The following is a 14862-nucleotide window of genomic DNA, read 5'->3' as shown; positions in this document are numbered from 1 at the left end:
AGTGAGTACGCGAGAAGCGAGCGAAGAACAGTGAGACTGGCCGGTGACTTGCACAATGTATTTATAATAATGATTACAAAGTGAGATCATGATCAATGTGACACTGCAAAGACATCCTTGTGATAATAAAACAAAGAAACTAACAAAAAAGAAGTCGTCGCCATGAACAAAATAAAGGCAATAGGAAACTGCCCGAAATAAAGTCTGTTTTCAGCGAACTAATGAAATATGATCTAGGGCGATAAGGCTGCAGCACCTGCTTTATCTTCTTCTTGGAACCTTTTTGACTGTAATGAGAGCAGGTATAGCATGCATACCTGAGCATGTGACCCCGATGCTGATTACGTCAATAAACAGGTCTCGGATGAGCCATTTCCGGTCATTCATCAAGCTGTAAACGACAAAGCACGGACAGAGACGTTGTTTCTACGCTAAATCAAACTCTCTAAAATTTGACTACTTTTATATTCTATACAAAAGAATAGTAATATATTTACGCGCTAAAATGTTTCAAGTTGCATATCTCTAAGAGTTTTCAAAACCCACTTCCACTCTAGATTTTCTAGTAAGATTGAAAGAAAATTGCTCTCCAACAACTTCCTATAACTCTCCATCTCCGTGCAATTAAAAAAAAAATTGATCCAATAGTGTGAAAATATGTGCACACGTATGGAGGTGCTAACATGGAGGTGCAAGAATGAGGAAAGAATAAATAGTAATGCAGAGTTCATGATCCAAATGTATAAGAGAGAAATAAATTATAAATGTTGGTTGGGATAATTTTTAGAAATAGTTTACCAACTATAATATCTTGGGAATTATTGGAGATGCTGTGCACTTAAATTAAAGTAATTGTGTAGGTGGCAAAGAGAGCCCTATTATATACTACAAATAAATACTCGTACGTGTACTAAACTTATCTTGACGAATGACGATAGTGGTACATCCCATAGATCGGCGATAGAGGCACCTGCTGGTGACGAGCGGGGGCAGCGTCGGCGGCGGCTGCTATGCCGCCCAGTCGATGCCGCCACCGGTGAGCAAGGTCCGCCGGGAGCCGGCGGTGAGGGCTGCAGGAGGAGCAGAGGCAGCAGCATGCTGCTGGGGCGCGGGAGCCGCAGCTAGCAGCTAGCAGCTGTCGTAATCGTAACGCCGCCGCCATGTGGATGATCGTCTCAGTCGACTCACTGTCTCGATCTCTCGAGATACCGCCCTCTCGTGCGTACGTGCAGTGGTTCTTCTACTCAATCAGATCGATCGACCTGATGCGCTGCGCCGCCCCGGACCGCGAGAGAAAGTCGATCTGCAGACTTGTGCGGCCCCTAGGGGTGGGACTGGGTACGAACACGTTCCGTAACGACCTCTGGCCTCTGTGCCTCCTCGTCCTCGATCGTGAGAAGCATGCATCTTCCAGGTACGAGAGGGGATATGAGATAGGTTACGTACGGTGGCCGGTGGGTATGTAGTACTCTGCACAGATGAATGAATGAATGAAACGATTGATGGGTCGGCAGAGAGTAAAACAAGCATCAACGGCGTAGGAGTACTAGATAAGAAGGAATCACTTGCGAGCCCGGCCGGCAAGGTGTCCAAATAATTTAGGGTCCAGTGGGCTGTGGCATGCACACTTCCAATTGTTCGTCTCCAATGACCATTTGAGCCAACTTGCCTGACCAAACCAATCCGCTTGCGTAGGCGAGGTCACACTCACAGCAATGCAATGCAAGTGGAGGCGCGGGCACGCATCCGTTGCCTGCCTCGAGACTTGCAGCTACTACATCATCATCACAGTTCACACGCGCATATGCCTGCCTGCCTGCCTGCCTGCTAGCTAGCTAGCTAGAGTACGTGTACACTCCAGTAGTACCTTTGATTAGGTTTAGATTTTAGACCCAGCATGCAATTGTAAACTACTCCTAGTCCCATGCTCAACGCATGTGCTAATCATCTGTCAATTAATCTTCTTGTTTTTTTTTTTTGATGGGAGGGGGGAATCACATCTCATGTCAGCCAGAGGCAGGTGGTCCAGTCAGGACGATGATGTCTGCACTGCACCACAGAGGTTAACGACGTCCTTTCCCTTAATTCCCGGCCGCTTGATTTTGTTTGGCTCGTCCCTCCCTCCGGATCTGCATGTACAACTACTCCAGCTTCTATACTCCTACTATAGGTTGCTTGTAGCAGCAATGGATAGTAGGGTTTTCCGTGCCATATATATTGGCCAGAAGAGGGGACCGTACGTAGAGTTGTTCATGCTCACAGTTCCATCCTTGCGTGGCTCGAGAGAGACGGCATCATATCATGCCAAGCTTTGCTCCTTTTTCGCTTTCTACTACTAATCTACAGTACGTAGTTGTCATATGGACTATGTTAATGACGATTGGGTGGAGGCATGCGTTCAAGACGACACCCATTTCATTTGGCTGAAAAATCAAGTATTATTTGTTGATTTATTGTAAGAGAAAAACACAGCTAGATGGTTGCTAGATTCGCTAAGTAAGCTCAAGTGAACACATGAGAAGTTCCCCTGTGCTGCGCGCAACGGACTCTGTATCCAGGGGCGGAGCTATGTAGTTGGCATTGGGTGCGGCCGTATCCACGAAAATATGAAAAAACAGTGATTATGATCAAATTTTCACCATATATGCACCCCTGCAATAAAATCATATGCACCCACAGACATAATGCACCCTCTCAAATTTGTTCTAACTCCGCCACTGTCTGTATCCGTCGGATTCGCTTGCTCCCGTCATGTGTATCCTGTTCCTGTGGCATATTTTGTTTCTATCTATCTATCTATCTATCTATCTATCTATCTATCTATCTATCTATCTATCTATCTATCTATCTATCTATCTAAACCTTGGTGTGATTAAGTACTCCCTATGTCCTTGAAAGCTTTAATTCTTAGAATATGTGTCAGTCAATTTTTTTAAATTTGATCAACTTTAAGACAAGAGCATCAATATCTATAATATAAAATAAGTATTTTATAAAAATATATTATATAATAAATCTAATGTTATTATTTTAATACTATAAATTTTAGCATTTTTTTAAAAAAATGAGTAAAGTTTTAAAAGTTTGATTCAAAATAACTGTAGAAGTTGAAGCTTTTAAGGAGAGGGGGTATTTTCCATTCCATCCAATACGCTGGTTCAAATCCTTTCGAAGGTTCCTTCCTTCCTGTGGTCCTTTTATCCACCACCAAAAATATGACCCAGCGCCAGCGGCCAGCCCATCACCCATTAAAGAATGTGCCTGTTTGACCCATGGTTAGGTCGACTTGGGCCGAGCCCATCCTATCCGAGAATCGCACGATTGGGGCCGAATGCACCCGTGGCCGTCTTGCACGCGCGTTCTGGTCGTTCCCGGCCCGGGGCCGGCGCGGCGACCGTCCAGAGCTGGCAGCCGACACGAGAGAAACTTTATTATAAAGTTCATAATGATATATTTAGCATAACTGAATTATAGATTTATATCCTATCAAAATTAATTGATATATGAAACTTTATTATTGAGCTGGTATTTTTAGCATAGTCATGATTTGGTGATATACATATTCTATGAATTTTTCAAGATTTTTAGTGTCCTACAAATACATGAACAAATTAACCATGGTTAACTTTGTTTATTTAGGAAGAGAGACAAAAAAAATCATTTTCAGTGCAAAACAATATTTTACTATATGGTTCTTATCATGTAGAGTCCAAAAGATTTTATAGTATAATTTTGGGCACTTATATGATTTTATATCTATTTTATAAAACTATTTTGTTAGGCACGGTGTCTACCAACCAATTTATCAAGAACTAGAGTGTCTTTCAAAATCGCTCAAAAATAGGTGTCCGCCAGCAAAGAGCTATCACTTGGCATGTCCCGTGGCGGATCTAAGATTTCAATCATGGGGTTACGAACAAAAACGATATAGTTTATTAATATCCACATGATATAATTAGATCACTAAACGTTGATAAAATAGTAACGGATGTAGTGTGTTGGGGCTGTTATATAAGCTGAGCAGACAAATAATTGTATATATTGTACATGAGATATTAAAGAGTATATATACTTGGTGTTTTTCTAGATTTTTTGGGGAGATTGGTGTACCCCCGTGCACATACTCTAGATCCACCCCTGGGCATGTCTAATAGCAATTTTTGCCTTTTCTTAAATGTTACCCCTTTTGTCAAAAATGTGTAAAGCTCATGAAAAAAATGCTAACTCAAACTTTTGATGAAACGTCTAATTTAGAGTCTAGACGAGAACACTTGGAGTTTGGACAAACCAAAAGTGCGCCTGGCCCTACGAGGCCCCTCTTATGCGAGCGTTCACTTCCCTATCTTGACAAAACCACATCCTAGTTTCCTATCTTTTTTTTTGAAAGAAATAGTTCTTATTATCTTGTGTTTTGGTAATCAAGGTTCGTGACGGTTACAGATCAATGTCCGCTCTATGCTCACAAAATCCAACGCCAAGGGAATGCATGAATATAATAGCCAAATAAATATGCCTGTGTTGAAAGCAAACGGTATCTAAATCCAAATTGGGTCTTCGATATAATATCTATAACCTCAAACAAACTGTCTATATGGAAGACCTATTTTAAGTGTTAGGAGAGACAACTCAAATATGAGTATCCTCTCATTTGCAGAAAGGGTTGTCTTTTAGATCTTATTTTTGGACAAGACTAAAAATGGGTATTAAATCTTTTGTTTGTAGCACTACCAAAAATCAAGGTTCGTGACAATTAGACGTCAATCTCTGCTCCAGGCTCATAGACCATGAATGGCCATAGAAATCTGCGTGAGTTCAAAGCAAACAGTCCCTCAATCATTCACTCCTTGCTGCTACAAGGGTACTTATAGGATACTGCCCACTATTACTCATCACCAAATAAAATGGTGAGTGCACTTGTGAGCAAAGAGCATTCTTCCATGCTGATGCAGCTACAGCGGTGGGCATAGCTGCCTCCCAGGAATCACATGGGGTCACTCGATCTCTTCCCTGACGACATGGGCAGTTCGTGTGCATGTGCAGTAGTAGCATCTCCTATTTTCCTCACAAGTCACAACAATCGGTCTACGTACAGCCATGACTGCATGCGTGAAGAGGAAAGCAACATGACCTTGGTGAACGGAGACACTGAAAAGCTATGCACTAATGCACCCAGCTCCAAGCCTCTCGAACCCTGAAGATCAATCGCCCTCACTAGCTTACGGCAAATGGCTACACGCAGCTCTGAATGCTGCTACACAAAACGAGAGAGAGAAATGCGTCCAGCTCAGGACGCGTCTGCAAAGTGCAATGGACCATTCATTTTCATTCCATTCGCTCGCGAGCAATAGACATGCAAGGCGTAAGGGCATTCATTTTCATTCCAAATTCTCTAGCCAGCAAGAGACAAGCTCTCAGCAATTTATTTTCATTCCAAATTCTCTCGCCAGCAAGAGACAAGCTCTCAGGACCCTGCCCCATGCATCTAAGCATGTGACGTGAGCTCAGGAAATAAATGGCGCAGCTCAATGTCAAACGATCGAGGATCGACTAGCTAGTCAGTGCATGGAGAGCAGCTAGTGTACCTCGACGTCAAACGCAGCATGTGGAGCTAGGAGATGGCGGGGCGCCGGCGCGGTGCTGATTGCCGAATACCATGTGCTTTCAGTTTCGGCTGCTGCAGGTTTGCGTTCCCTGTTGCATTTATACGTTTGCACCACCGATCGATCAGCAGTCAGAAACCGGCGGCGGCGGCGGCGGCGGCTCGAGCAGTGTGGCGTGTGCGATTTGCAAGTGTTTCACGGCACCAATGCAAGCGCTTTGGGTTTGGGTCGTGGATCGAACGCCCACGGCTCACTACTGTTCCTGTTGCGAGAGGTCAGTATTCAGTATAATGGCGCGGTTCCAACGGACGGACGGCAACCTAATCTTGTCCTGTGATGCCGCCTGATCGATGGATCCAATACGTGCGTGCGCGTGGTCTCATCATAATAAGCTTACTATTGTGTGGTTCAGGAGCTATTCCATCTGCAGACAAGCAAGATCGGACTTGTTATGGCACTGGCGTTCTCAACGGGGTTAAAGTCGCTAGCTTCGAAACAAAGAGTGCCTGTTCAATCGGAAGGAGAGATAATAAGCAAAATTATCACGCTAGCGAGCACTCAAGAACCTAGCTCGGACATGTCTCAAAAATTTCTTGGTTGCATCTAGGAACACCCTCATAAGCAGCTATATAGCTTATTGCATCTAGGAACACTGTTCATATATTGCCACTGATCTCCTGGTGATTAATTCTCGAAGAAGGTTAGATGCATAGGGCAATGCACATTTATCCTGAGGACCTTGCAGCAGCACATTTCATGTGCATACTAATTTGTTGCTAATTAACAAGTTGGAGTAAGGCCGCTGGAGATTTTAAAAAAATGCTGAAACTGAAACCCTTTTGCAAAATCCGTGTGCTACCTGTCGGTGTCCACACATCAAGCTAGACTTACTCTGCATCCAAAGAAAAAATCGACCACAGCTGTTTAGTTGGTGAAATTTTTTGGTTTTAGCTATTGTAATACTTTCGTTTATATTTGACAATTATTATTCAATCATAGACTAACCAAAGTTAAAAGATTCGTCTTGTAAATTATAGAAAAACTATGCAATTAGTTATTTTTATTTATATTTAATGATTATATGTCACAAAATTCGATGTGACGAAGAATCTTAAAAACTTTGCAAAATTTTTAGAGAACTAAACAACCCCAAATAAATCAACGGCAAATTGCTAGGAGTTAATGCGTGGACAGCTCGGAGTATGCAGATCGTGTCAAAATCAGAGCAATAAAGTTTTTGGTCATAAATAATTCTGAATCAACAATAACGGCTGCAGACGACCCCACTGATGTAATGCCATGCTCGATCTAGGGAAAAGATTATACTATGAAAGCTAGATCTCAGTTTTTTAAAACATAGAGAGATTTTTCTAATTAGATGAATGACGGCCTTGTTTGACATTGCTTTGGCTGAGGTTGCAGCTAGTGAAGAACAAACAGACAGGGATTGGATTCTCTGTCAGTGTTCGTTTAAGAAAACAAAACAAATGCTTTTTTTTCCTCTTAGAAAGAATCCATGCGTATATTTCAAGGAACTCGAGACATTAGGTTGGCGTCCGACAAACATTTAGTACAAGATGACAATGGCATTGTGTTTCTGAGGTGGTATAGCTTAACAAACCCAATCAATGTAAACGGGGTGTCACATTACCAGCAGCACCCAGCTCGTCAGGATCTGATGAAGAACGAGCTAGGGCCGCATGCATCGATTAGCTAGTCGATCTGTCTGCTCACACATTCTTCTGAACTGACAGCTGCATGTAATATCATTAAAGGGCAACATACTCGTACTATCTAGACAGATCATCTATTTAATTGCACCACGGATGATGCCAAATTATCACCATGACAATGGACAAAGCTACTTAAGGCCTTGTTTGGTTCACCCAAAAAACCAAAAAAATTTCAAGATTTCCCGTCACATCGAATCTTGCGGCACATGCATGAAGCACTAAATATAGACAAAAACAAAAAACTAATTGAACAGTTTGGCTGTAAATCGTGAGACGAATCTTTTGATCTTAATTAGTTCATGATTAGACAATATTTGCCAGAAACAAACGAAAATGCTACAGTGTCAAAATTCAAAAGTTTCACAACTAAACAAAGACCTTACTATTGTGACCTGAAAGCAACACAGATGTCCCAGTGCAAGGACTGTGCAGTTAAGCCCCTAGGCCCAACATGGCAGTGGCACGATTGGACAACATTCTCTCAGCATTGTCCAAACAACGCAACGGGTTAGGGTTTCGGTAATGATACTACTAGAGCGTCCGTCCGCGTCGGACGGACCAGAGACTCGACCGAGCACACACGTGCGCGCAATGCTTTGCTTTCTTCGCTCATTGCCATCTGCATCACTCCATCCGCCGAGCGCTCCCTTCAATCGCTCTACTCGCATCCCTTGTTGCACTCGCTTTCTTCTCTATGTCGCCCTCCTGCTCGTTAGTCGCGTCGTCGCTGAGACTAAGGGGCATCGTGGCCACACGTCCGCGGGCTCGCACCCCTGCACCACCTGTCATCCCTCCTCCTTCCCTTGCACCACCGTGCCCTCCACGCACCCCCATTGTCCCTGCGACCCGGCTCCAACGAGGTAGGTTACGAAGGAATCTAGATCTGAGGTTTCCTCTTTCTCCTCTGAATCTAGATTTGAGTTCTCCCCCCTCATTCTCCTCTAGATCTGGCCCTTCTCCTCCTACTACTCGTCCTCCTTCTCCTCTCTCCATCTGGATCTAAGGTATATGACGGTGGCTAGGGTTCCGGTGAGATCTTGGGGTTCGGATCTCGCCGTATTGCTGTGGTTTCCACTGAATGTTGCAAAAGTGTTTCACTTGATGTTGCAGTAGTACTGCTTTTCAGATTGCAGCATGTTTTCAGTTGATTCAATCTGGATGTTTGCAGTAATTGTTGCAGCAGTTGTTCGGTGTTGTTATAACAATATATTCATGGTGTTTCAGCATGATGTGTTAGCTATTTTTCTTTTGTTGTTGTAATAATATATTCAAGGTGTTTCAACATCTCCATCCCAATGTTGCAGCTGTTGTCCTTTTTTGTTTTGTTGCAAGACATATGTTCGTGGTGTTTCAACTACTTCAACCTATTGTTGTAGTAGTTTTTTTGGTGTTGCTGCAATAACATGTTCATGGTGTTTCAGAGCTGCTTCATCTTCTGTTGAAGCGACAATAGGGGAGGGGCGATCTAGGGGACAGGTTGTGGGGGCGAGCTGGCGGTGGGAGGAGGTGATGGGGGGCGGCGAGGTTGGGGATGGGCGGATCCCGTGCACATGGGTGGTCGCCGGCGGGTTTCGTGCGCGGGGAGCGGAGGAAGGGTCGTTCCAATCTCTACTTTTTTCTTCGTGCGAGCGAGTGGTAATCTCTACTTTCTTCTCTGTGCGGGGCAAGCAGGGTCACGATTCAGTTCGGAAAGGCAAGGATGGTTTTTAATCTCTGTTTTATTTTCTTCTATGCTTGGTAGGTGAGAAGACCGTGATTCGGCGCTCGCTCGACGTCCAGATGCTAGCACCCGAATTGGACGTCCGGAGTTAAGGTTTTGGTATTTTCAGGCCAAACAACAGTCCGTAGACAAAATATGCAGACTAAAGATTCTCTGGAGAACAGAGCGAGACACACCCGTCAGCAACCTCCTCCTCGTCATGCCTGTGTGTGTGTGTGTTTTTCTCTCAGATCATCAGCAACGCACCATGCTTCGACAGTCCATTTTCAGAGCGCCGGCCGGGTGCCCATGAGCGCCCATCCGGTCAAGAGTGGCAAAAAAACCATGCTCCCGTTATATATCCACACGGTCGGCGCACCGGCCAGGCCAGCGGCATGCCGGCATGGCACCACACCCACGCTGACGACCATGTACTCCAGGGAACTCGCCATTTACCGTGCATGCACCCGGAAACAGTCAGCGCGCGGACACGCCGCGTGCGGCCGGGCGGGCGCCTGGCGCGTCGCGGCAGCAGACACCGAACATGCTCGGCAAGTCGGCATGGCGTCTCCGTGTGGGGTACCAGCAAAGCTACCGCCCGCCCGGCCGGCATAACTCCGGAGGGACCTGCCTGCAGGAGACTGGCCAGTGCGTGCTTGGAGGCTGAGCTCGGGAGCGATCGACGCGGGGGGCGCGCGCCGGGGGCCGGGGGCACGCGTCGTGCGGCGGCGTGCCCGCGCGCGCATTATATGGGCCGGCACCGATCGATCGGAGCTGAGGCGCGCGTAATTCCTTTGTTTCTTTCGTTCCATGATGGCATGATGATCGGAGGAAGAGGCTCAGAGAAGAGGTAGCTGTCGGTTGCATTTATGTACGTGGCTGTGGCTGTGGCGAGATCGATGCGTGTGCATGCACCTGCCGGCGCCGTCCGTCGTCGTCCCAAGTGTAATCCAGCTCCAGCATGGCGGGTCTGCCCATCGATCGCTGCGCGTACTACGTGCTGAAGAGGAAATACTACCAGCATGGGCTCTGGAATGGACGGTGACGGTTGTGGCAGATTGCAGCTAGAATACAACCCTGGGCATCGTCAACGCTAGCTCTTACTCCTATAATCAAGCTACTGAGGTACAATAGCCATGCTGAAAGGACAGACGAGATTACGGCGATCTTGCAAGAACATGGAGTGAGAATCGGCGTGTGATCATCTCCACTCCAGCATGGGGGCATGGCCGCCAATCTGCTGCATGAGCAGGACGACAGATGCTTCGGCTTCTGCAGATTTCTCGATAGTTGACATCTGGGTCTTCATCCAAAAATCAAAAAAATTTCAAGATTCATCGTCACATCGAATCTTTTGACACATACACGAAGCATTAAATATAAACGAAAAAAAATTAACTGTATAGTTTATCTGTAAATCGTGAGACGAATCTTTTGATCCTAGTTAGTCTATAATTGACCAATATTTACCACAAATAAACGAAAGTGATACAATAGCGAAATCTAAAATCTTTTCGGATCTTGCCTCGAACACAACCCACGCGGGAAAGGAAAAAAAAATCGCGGAAAGCATGGGGTGCGCACGAGCAGCCTCCGCATCTGGTCACCACCGCCATCGCGCGCGCCTGTGAAACGTGATGTACGGCCAAAATTTTGCAAAATTTTTTACATTCCCCGTCACATCGAATCTTTAGACACATGCATGGAGTATTAAATATAGACGAAAATAAAAACTAATTGCACAGTTTAGTCGAAATTGACTAGACGAATCTTTTGAGTCTAGTTAATCCATAATTGGACAATATTTGTCAAATGCTACGGTGTCCATTTTCCAAAATTTTTCGGAACTAAACAAAGCCGACGTCAAAGAGTCGCTACACAGCCGCCGATTAGACCGACAGCAGGATTCACACACTTGCCGCTGTCAAAAGCACGCGCCCGCACTAGCTCCTCGTTGACGATTCGCACACTTGTTTGAGTCGCTACGCTGACTTTTCACTCGTAGCTATGGAGCTGCATATATATGTGTTTCTTGGGATTTATTATCCTTGCAATGAACTTTAACATTTTTAATATAATTGTGTACTTGTAAAAAATATGCTAACTTGTGTACTTTAGTTAACAAAAATTCTATTAAACCTTAAAATATTGTTATTTTAAATGATAAACACATTTTGACTCATCTCTAGAAACACCAAAAATCACGAACTACGGCAAAAAAAAAAAAAACTGAACGCTGAGAAGAACTACGTTTAGGCCTCGTTTGTTTTTCTCCGATAAAGTTTAATTCATGTCGTATCGAATAATTGACACATGCATGAAGTATTAAATATAAACTATTTATAAAACTAAAAACACAGCTACAGAGTAATTTGCGGGACGAAACTTTTAAGCCTGGTTAGTTTATGATTGGACACTAATTGCCAAATAAAACAAAAATGCTACAGTGTCTGTTAACCTTTAACACCCCCAATTAAACACCCACTTATTTTGGGACTGAGGTAAAAGTAGATGTTGAAAACTTATGGATGGACATGGATTTACAGTCCACAACTAACAAAAAATTCTTTTTATATTGAAAACTTGTGTAGATGCTTTCTTTTCTTTATCGTAGCATTAAGTTTCGAGAAACAATTAATTTAAATATTCTCATTCTAATTCGTAGTTTTTCTCATTTACATAATATCTCATGTGTGTTTAATATATGTTTAGTTAAAATTATATTGCATTGGTTCATATTCTAACATAATAGTCTTATATATACTTTCTTATCTTTATGAATTTATTTGATTATGATAAACTTTTGTTATGGTTACTTTTATATTCTTTATCCTATTTATATGTTTTTATTTAAATCATGCTCCCATGTGCTTTACATATGTTTAGTTGAAACTCTAGTAGCTTGCTGCTCGCTTTTTGCATGCATATGACATGATTTGCACACATATCGCGATTATTCTTTGGATTAGTCTTTTCTATATCAACAATCGCAGAAGTGGATGGGTAGGATCACTGTATCCGAGTACTTTGAGCCACTCTGTCTCTGAAAGTTTCAACTTTTAGAATTTGTGTCAGTCAAACTTTTTTAATTTTAACCAACTTTATAGAAAAGAGCTCAATATCTATAACATAAAATGAGTATTTTATGAAAATATATCCTATGATAAATTTAATACTCCCTCTGTCCGTGAAAGCTGCAACTTCTAGAGTTGTCTTAAGTCAAACTTTTAAAACTTTGACCAAATTTATAGAAAAAACACTAAGATTTATAGTACCAAATTAATACTATTAGATTTACCATTGAATATATTTTCATAAGATACTCATTTTATGTCATAGATATTGATGCTCTTTTCTATAAATTTGGTCAAAGTTAAACAAGTTTGACTGCCACAGATTCTAGGAGTTGAAGCTTTCAGGGACAGAGGGAGTAGTATTAATTGGTACTACAAATCTTAGTGTTTTTTTCTATAGATTTGCTCAAAGTTTTAAAAGTTTGACTTAAGGCAACTCTAAAAGTTTAAGCTTTCAGGGATAGAGGAAGTATTTCTCTATATGTTAGTGGGAAAGTAAAATCTTCCTTTAAGGGCATATGCTCTTAGCACATGGACCGTTGAATTCACATTGAGATATGTGCGTACACATTTCTCATGTACACTTTTCAATGCAAATCCAACGGTTCATGTGCATATCCTTAAGCGCAAAAAAAAAAAAAAAACTGTCTATTGTGGATCCACGGTAGTTGTAGGAAATTGAGATGCATATTGTGGCTATTTCTAATAATAGGGGAGTTGGATAATTTGATGGAAATTCAGTGAGTTTTTTATTAGATAATTTTTTTCATAAGGGCACAGGTAATTCAGAGATGAAGATTAGGAAATTTAGTGAGGTCAAAGCTATAAGCTAGGTTGACCTCGGGCGAGCCCTCCTCTTGGTCCCGCTGAGGTCCACCCTATGGCACTGGGCACCACTGGCGCAAGCGAGCTCTCACCACAGGCACAAGGTGGGGGCCTTGTTTAGTTTAAAAAAAAAATTTACAAATTTTTTCAGATTCTACATCACATCAAATCTTTAGACATATGCATAAAGTATTAAATATAGACGAAAATAAAAACTAATTGTACAATTTGATCGAAATTGACGAGATAGATCTTTTGAGCCTAGTTAGTCTATAATTGGACAATCTTTATCAAATACAAAAAAAAAGTTCTACAGTGCCGACTTTCCAAAAAATTTAGAACTAAAGAAGGCCCAGGGCTCAGGGCCAGGGGATCAAGGAGTGTGGCTGATCTGCGATCATCACTTGAGGAGGTGCGGGGGCCACATGTTGGAAGGCACGACTCTGACGAGCTGCGATGCTTCCCTTGTGTGTGAAGATGATAATAACGCAAGAAATAAAAAGAGAAATAAAATAGTCAGGGAGGAGATGGCATTGTATGACAGGTCAAACCCATTTCCATTTGGTAAATAAATACAACTAATACATTCCAAATTATAAGACGTTTGACTTTTTTGACACCAACTTTGATCATTCGTCTTATTCAAAAATTTATACAAACTATTATTTCTTTTTGTCGTGGCTTGATTTATTAATAAAAGTTATATAAGAATGACTTAAATTTTACTATGTTGGCACAAATTTTTTTGAATAAGACGAGTGGTCAAACTTGAGATCAAAAAAGTCAAACGTCTTATAATTTAGGATGGATGAAGTACTAAATAGTCAAAAGATGGCATTGTATGACAGATCAAACCCATTTGGTAAATAAATACTACTAAACAATCAAGGACACAAAAGAACAGCTAGTGCTCATGGTCACGACAGTGGTCTTATTTTCAGTATAAATGTCTATGTAGCCTGAGGCACGACAACTCGCCACGAAGCACGATATTTTGGCCTGGCCTAAGCACGACACGACCCGATAGTCAGCGGGCCTAGGCTAGCCTAGCCCGATATAGCAGATCGTGCTTGGGCCACTACTCAGGCGCATGGGCTGACATGACATGGCCCGGTCCACAGAGCGTGGTCCGGTAGCGGCCCGACTAGCCGGCCGGCTAAGAGCCCCAGCCGCAAGCCCCCACCCCAACTCCCCCGACCCTAGTACCTCATGCCCTTACGGGACCACCCCCTGAGCCGAATTCTAACTCCCTTTTCCTTTCCCTCCCACCACGACACCACGCTTTGTTGCTCCTCCTCCTCTCATGTCTGCGCTGGCGCTGCGGATGTCCCTCATGTTGGGCGGGCAAGCGCAGACACGGGATCGAAACGCCTCCTTCCTCTCCCTAGCGTCCTTGGCTCCTCGCGTGTCCTTTCTTCTCGCTGTGCCGACGACCCCTGCCCTTCCCTCTCAAGCGACGCCGCTGCGGAACCAACCAAGGCCTCCGCAGGAGCGAGTGCGCCCGCCTTCAGCTCCACCCCGACGCCAAACTAGTGCAAGGGCAAGCTCGCGCGAGCAGCGGCGCAAGGGCAAGCTCACACGGGCAACGACAACTGCTCTGGCTGCTCGTGCTCTCCTTCCCCATTTTCCTTCTCTCCTGTTCCCCCTCTCCTTACTTGCGCTTCCTTGTGGGCTTCAGGCTGGCCCGACACACTGGATTGGTCGTGCTTCTCAGCCTGGCCCGGCCCGGCCCAAAAAATGGCCCAGCAGGCCGTGCCTAGACCATAGGTCAGGCATAGTGCCCGACTTAGCACGGCCTGACGTGCCGTGCCGACCCAATCCTCATCGGGCCGTGCCTGGCTCGGGCCCGTGCCGTGCCGAACCGGGTCGGCCGTTGGACATCTGTAGTTTCCAGTCATATGAACCAATGATGTGTCAGGCGGTAAATACTA

This window comes from Sorghum bicolor, chromosome 1 (assembly GCF_000003195.3).
Source record: "Sorghum bicolor cultivar BTx623 chromosome 1, Sorghum_bicolor_NCBIv3, whole genome shotgun sequence".
Classification (NCBI taxonomy): Eukaryota; Viridiplantae; Streptophyta; class Magnoliopsida; order Poales; family Poaceae; genus Sorghum; species Sorghum bicolor.
This window is presented reverse-complemented; position numbering follows the sequence as displayed.